Source organism: Vanessa cardui, chromosome 1 (assembly GCF_905220365.1).
Source record: "Vanessa cardui chromosome 1, ilVanCard2.1, whole genome shotgun sequence".
In the NCBI taxonomy this organism is placed as follows: Eukaryota; Metazoa; Arthropoda; class Insecta; order Lepidoptera; family Nymphalidae; genus Vanessa; species Vanessa cardui.
In genome coordinates this window covers 11,390,859-11,398,413 of record NC_061123.1, presented here as the reverse complement: position 1 = coordinate 11,398,413, position 7,555 = coordinate 11,390,859, and the positions used below count along the sequence as shown (strand labels likewise).

The 7,555-nt window shown below is 30.8% G+C and overlaps 1 protein-coding gene across 1 annotated transcript in view; it reads left to right on the top strand.

Annotated features, from left to right (window-relative positions):
• Positions 1–953: 953 nt before the first annotated feature.
• The window catches only part of LOC124532477 (protein windpipe), a 48,385-nt gene continuing 41,783 nt past the window's right edge, over positions 954–7,555 (top strand). Inside the window, exon 1 of the mRNA XM_047107387.1 lies at positions 954–1,240. The gene's annotated coding sequence lies outside the window, so the exon portion shown is untranslated. The remainder of the gene's footprint in view (positions 1,241–7,555) is intronic.

Sequence of the window (7,555 nt, the reverse complement as noted above, 5' to 3'; positions counted from 1 at the left end):
ATCATTTAAGTATTTGATATTACGAAAATATAACTTTATTTTTTTTTATATTATTTAAAGAGATTAATAAATTATACTTCAAAATTGTACATTAGTGTTGATATTTATTTTAATATTGCATGTCTATTTAATTATTTGAAGAAGTAAATAATACGTGTAGTAACTTATTACGTTGTTATTATGTAAGATTATAAAACAATCTCAGGTTATTGAACTTTTAATAGGTAACTTTTTAATAGGTTAACTATTTATATTAATTCTTTATCTTATACTTAAACACACAAAACACATTATTATACAATGATAGCAGAAACGAACGCGAGAATAATAATATTTATTAAAAATAATATCAAGTCACGCAAGCCGTGACCGCTGAGAATTGAATTATTAATAAAAAAAAACGGATAATAATAATTCAAATAGCTCAAGTGGTGCGATTGTCGTACGATGCTGATCCGCCGTGTCTGGACCGGTATTTCAGTTAGAGACACAGTGCTCTCAGTTAGTTGTATATCTGTACACCTTTTGGGGTCACAACAGACCACAGTGTTCAGGGGCGGTAACTGGTTTTCGTAGATATCCTACTTAAATCCAGAACGAGTTACTTTCATATTTCTCATGACGCGATTTGCTAATTTATGTAATTGTATCATATGAGTAAAATATTTTTTAAACGTTATTTAAAATCACTTAAACTATAGAAACAAACTAAGCAATAAAAGGCATGATTAACATTCTACTATTTACAAGCGACTAAAAGGATTTTTATCAATTTAAGTTAAAATGAAAAAAAAAATACGATAAGGTCGTGGTCTCTTTGTTATATTTTGCAAATTTCGTAAGTCGAAAAGAATGCCATACATTTAGGGTCCTTTTGACGATAGGGGCCAGTGGATGTGAAGGCATACGTATTCGGTATCGTATCTAGTAGGGACGCAATTGAGCAGTGCAGTCGGACGACCCGAAGCGAGTAACATGCGTTTAGTTAGACTTTAGCCGCCAGTCCGCACCGAACTACCGACTAGCCAACACGCCACTACGTGCTGAAGCCGCACCGACGTGGCGTGATGTCCACAGATTAAAAAAGCCGGCCGTGCAACCATTGAAAAGTGACAGTGCGTCAGTGAGAAGATTTTGTGTCGGGATTTTTAAATAGGACTTCGTAACTTTTTAATCCGCTATTACGAAAACGAAATCAACGTATACAATTTTTTTTTTCAGTTTGCACAACATTATTTCGGTAAGTTTTTAGTATTATTAATTATTTTTATTAGATATAAAATACTTTCAATATTATTATAGTTATATTAAATATAGTTTCTCGTGTATTTAATTTATATTCGTGTTAATATATTACATTAAAATTAAAACAGTCAAAATCGAAGTACGGTTTCGACATCGAAACGAGTTTTCAAGGTTTTCCAATATGATGTTCAGTTAGCAATAAATTTAAATTAGCTATTATTAATTAATATTTATGTACCTATAGTTTTTGTACTTTTGACGTCAATATTTGTGTGGATATCGAATATTTGAAATGGCAGTGAAGATTTTAATCATGCATAAATGTACCCACACGAATATTTAGCGATCATTCAATTAAAATTTGCATTTACAAACTTGTGGTATTTAATCGATTTTCACACTTTTACGAAATATTTAAACGTTCCAAATTTAAAAAGTTGTTTGAAGTTAAAAATGTTATTACTTTTAAATGAACAGTGGGAATGTATTTTAAATGAATGAAAGTGAGATATTCGAACTATTTCTTACTATTTTTGTCAAAGTACTAATTCTTGCGAGTCACATTTGACATTGAGGTTCGTTTTTAGATTCTGTACACGAGATATTTTTTTTACAGACCGAATACGTGATAATAAATGAAAACATGCATAAATGATAAATGTTAACATGCATTTTTAGTATTCATTATTTTATAAGGATATTAAAACGCATGTTTAACGGTTTACTACATCATACAGAAAAAATGCTAATTTTCGTTTAAGGAAAATAATATATTTCGAACGCAACCGCTAATTTGTTATAAAGATATAAACTAATTAAAAGCTAAAAATATATGTGACGTAATTGGATATTTTTTATTCAAATCGAAAATTAATTATCAAAAAAAAAAATACGTTCCGCGAAATCCTATTTTGCTGACGTTACAATTACAAGAGTGTTTATGCGTATTATAAAATAAAATTTAATAATATAATTCACTTGTTTGGATAATGACTCTGAGAGTTGACAATAAAAAAAAAAACGAATTATCTATTTATAATTGTTTTACATACAATCACAGGAATATTATAAAAAACGTTATTACCATGAGGTCTTTGCCCTTGTGATACGCTTATTTTACTTATTTTCTTGTTTCAAGGCTAGACTTGCAAGGCATTGGCCGGTATTACCGAGACGGCTTGGAGTCTGCAAGCTGCAGCGCTATTACCGTAATAGTCGAGCGATTAGTGAACGTTTTCGATTAACGCGTCGATCGCCACTACGCTGCCGTTCAAACTTTTTTAAAGAGCTACCTTTTTTTTAAATTCTAATGGCAAAAGCATTTCGTAAAATATTTTACCTTCGCTCGAATCCTCGTTAATTCCAAATTTAAAAAATCATCGCCTTTAATAATAATGATTAATTTATGTAAATTATGATGAAGTTATTTATTTAGCTTATTAAGCTATTAATTAATTAATTCCTAACGGAAGCTTAAATAGAAATGGCTGGCTGTTTCTTGCAAATTTATTTTAATAAATTACGAAGCGGTAGTTTTTAATAGGTTTTTAGGCGAAATATATTTAAAAAAGAAAATACTATCATTCTTAATTGAGTTTAAGTATAAGACGTATTTTATACTATAACTAATTATACATTTAAGCTTTCAACATATATACTATACGATATACATTTTATATATATTATTGCAATGACAACAGAGCCGTGAGGGGGCTTCATGGTTGGGAGTTGTGACACGTTTATATATTTATCTAGTGTTCGCCGGAGAAGGAAATTCTTGCGTGGAAACTGTTAAGTGTTTTTAGTTTTCGCGACGCATTAGTATACCAAAAGCAAAGTAGCATATTCCACCACGCTGTACCAATGCGGGTTGAGGAATACACATGTGGAAGAATTTCTATGAAATTAGACACATGCAGGTTTCCTCAGGATGTTTTATTTCACCGCTGAGCACGAGATGAATTATAAACACAAATTAAGCACATGAATATTCATTGGCACTTGCCAGGGCTTGAACTGGATAGATCTCATCATGGTTTATACGTAATTATGTATTCTTGTAAAAAAAATGTGTAATTGGTTATTGTAAATTTCTATAATGTACGATGTGATGTCGTGAGGTAGGATCACGCCACGCTCGACGACATGTGATCTCTGCATATTCCTCTTTACTTCGTTTTGTGTAATTTGCCACAGTCGTGACTGTCACATTTATCGTATGATTTTAGTAAAATATGAATTTCTTACAGAGTTTCTTGCTATACATTTACTGCTAATCCTATTTGATAATATTTATTTCTATTCACATTTATTTTTTTAAATATAAACGTCGGCCATATTTATTGGTTAATGAACGATTAGTCTCAGTTCCGAAATGTCATTCTAAAGCCAAAAATATTTACTACTTATGCCCTTTTAATCTTTTCCCATCCCTGGACGAAGCAGTTTGTTTTTAATTACAGTACAATTTATTTACTCTTATAATTGTCTCGGATTTACCGCATTTGTTTTTTTATTTATTTATTACACATATAAGAACATAACAACGTCTATAAAATACATCTCATTATAATTACTTGCTTATTAGCACGAAAGTATAGCGCAGAAGCTATCAGCCGGTATAAAAATATGCACATAAACGCACAAATATTAATTTATTACACATTTTATTGTGCCTGTACATCGTTGTGATAAATTTTATGTTTCACAACAAATTAAAAACCGTAAACAACCGATAAAAGAGTGTTGCCATGTTAATGATAATAGTTACTATTTCCTATTCTTCACTTTCATAAACATCGAATGTTTGCCAAATGATTTTACCAAACTTGCCTTGGTAGACAAGCTTTGCGACCACTATGGCGAGAGATTCACTAAGAAAACATATAACAACTTAGTAGCCAAAGTTGGTGGCACATTGGTGACCTAAAGTATGCTTAATATTTCTCCACCGGTCTTTCTTATACTAATATTAAAATTGTCTGTTTGTAATATAAAAATAACCGCTTTACTATACTAACATTGTCGGTTGTTCCAACTAATCTCTTTAACAGATGGACAGATTTTGACGGCACTTTTACTGGCAGAAAGCTGGTGTAAAAAATAGTCACTTGGGCTCCAACAATAATCTTTATATTAAATTCAAAAGCGCATGAAATCTCGTTGTAAACAAAAACAAGATAAATGTATACAAATTGAGTGACTCTGTAACTTGTAAGATTAAAACCTCGATCCCCTTGGCATTGACCCTGTACACGTCTTGTTGACTAGTATTTCTTATACACCAGACAATTATTCCAATAGCACGTCAAACTCAAGCCGGTCTGCTATGAAGGGTTCCGTATTATATCATTTACATATTTGAATGACGATATTGCTTTTTTTAATTCTTGGCTCAAAAAGGGAGAAAACATTACGTTCTTGACGTCAGCCATACTCATGACGATGCCCTTCGTGAATTCCGTTGCGTTTTCCTTTAAAGACTTCTAGGTAAAGTGAAATACCTAACATTTGTACAAGATTTATGTACGAAGGTCTTAGTCACTTTTTTTTCTTTTTTTTTGTTCATCGCGTCACGTCGCCAGGAGGTTGTATTTGAATAAGATCTAAACGACAAATTAGATAACAGTTGCAGTGACAAATATAAAAGAAATATTTAATATTACCTTATTTAAATAAAGATTTTTAAATGATTTTTTTTATCAAGTAGTTTTGAGGTTGCAAAAATAAGAAAAATAACATTTTTCATCTCGCGAGAACCAAGCACGTGTTTTATCTAAATAATGATCTTAATGCCTTGTTAATACTGGGAATACGTTGCAACTCACACTGGCTTTATTATTACGAAAAAGGTTGGATTAGCGCTTCATTTGTTTTTATATTTTACCAACTTTAATAGATACTAAGTAATAAACATAAATATCGCATAATATTTTTTTTGGAATAAAACCTCTTTTTTAGAAACAAAAAAATCATAATTAGGCTTGTAGTAGTGTAGGCTCTTAGTTTTTTTTTTAATGTTATAGGTTGGCGGACGAGCCTATGGGCCACCTGATGGTTAGTGGTCACCATCGCCCATAGACAATGACGCTGTAAGAAATATTAACTATTCCTTACATTGTCAATGTGCCACCAACCTTGGGAACTAAGATGTTATGTCCATTGTGCACGTAGTTACACTGGCTCACTCACCCTTCAAACCGGAACACAACAATACTGAGTACTGTTATTTGGCGGTAGAATAACTGATGAGTGGGTGGTACCTACCCAGACGGGCTTGCACAAAGCCCTACCACCAAGTATATATAAAGATCAAAAACTGTTAATATTATATTCATAACAAGCTAACAAGCTAACGGACTAAATCTAGAATCGAATAAAACGTGCAATATTACACAGATGTGGTTCAGTACACACAAGTTGATAACGATGACATACAGAAACTGGCGCGTGAGAGTTAGATAGTACTATTTAAACATAACATTAACAATAGTAAATTTACGCTCGGCAAACATTCGATGCATTTGCTTATGTACGTTTGATAATAATAACTACATTACACGAACGTCAGACGGTATTTAATCGTAAATTTGATCCGGGCGTTTCAAGGATTTTACTAAAATATTTATTGTTATTGCACTATTTTTTTCTGTATTGTTTATGACAGCCTCATTAATTTCAATGACATGCCAATTGCCAAATGCAGATTCATTTCCATAATTAGGTGAGACGGTGACATAATTTGTTTGATCGGAGAAAAACGGAAGGAAGACGTTGCTTCGGGGAAATACTGAAATTATTTCCTTATAAACAATTTATAGCCCGCTCTCTCAAGATTTAAATCAAGGACCTCAGTATTTGTTTAAATAAAGATTAATTAATCAAATAATAAACAAGAGAATTTCAAATAAAAAACAAATATCAAAATATAGGTTTAAGCATTTTTGAATCGTCATTTAACAACTATATTTGTATTAGTGAAGCTTGCACCGGTTCGGAATGTAGATTCTACCGAGGCATGAAACTCAGTAGATTTTTTTTTCAGCATTTAAAAATACAAAGTCATGTTAGGAAAATACAACGAGTCACAAGTATTAACTTCACGCTTTTTTATCATCTGTATTATCTTCTCTATATTATAATGTGCCATTTTACAAATGATTTGAATTTATAAATAATATATGTACCTGAATAAAATATTTCACTAAAAACACTTCATTATATACATATGATAATGTGGCTTCTTATAAATATTTTATTCATTTGAGCATATTTCATCATCATAGTGGCTTGATAAAATTAAAGATATTTTAAAAAATGTTCTTATGGGAGGAAATCGTTCTAATAGTTCTAATATGTAGTAATGTATATGTAATAAATAGTATTTATGTTTAATTGCTCTAATTAGTTATACCCATTTAAAAACTAAAGAATAATTAAAATACAAATAAGTATTGGTCGTTAAAACAGGATGATTAATTTAGGAAAAAGATATACTTAATTCACGGTAATGTAAAATAACATTAATTCCAAAAACTCGTTAACGAACATCATACCATTTTTTTTCTGACATCCTGTATATATCGTGGAATACTTTAAAATGTCAAAGATAAAAATTATATGCAAGTCTAGGAAAATAATATTGCTCAGATGACATTCAATAAAATTTATAATATAATAAACAGCAGATGTTTTTTCGTGACTTAGCAACGACATTACATTTTACACAGTTATACAGTTATTATTATGTTATTATACAGTTTATAAGATTACATATATTTGCATTCAGATTTGCATATATTATGTAATAATGCAATGAAACATAGATGATAAAACATCACATACATTTCAGAATGACTTAGAGTTTTTTTGCTTCAGAAAGAAACTAAATATAAACCTGCCTTTTGAACGTTTCTAGTCTCACGTCTCAGATTTGAAAAGAGTATGAAACGGCGCTGAAAAATGCAGAGATATTAAACACGCTCTTTTATCATTCGAAGTGAAAGTCAGTTAATAATTAGCACGTTGAACTGTATCAAGTTTTGCGCGTGCAAAAAAAGTGTGCTATTGGGCCTTTCCCGATGAATATCGTTGTGTATGCAATTTACAAAAGCATTTTATACTGACGTTTTAAATTGATCTTATCTTAATATGCTTGAAGAAATATAACGACTAGTGATCTCTTTTTTTATAAGTGCATCGTGTCTACATATTATTATTTTAAATGTTTAATTTGAATATCTATGCTAATAAATTATTTTTCGATTCAACGGTGAAACGTTGATCGCATCTCACTACCATTTGAGGTCGG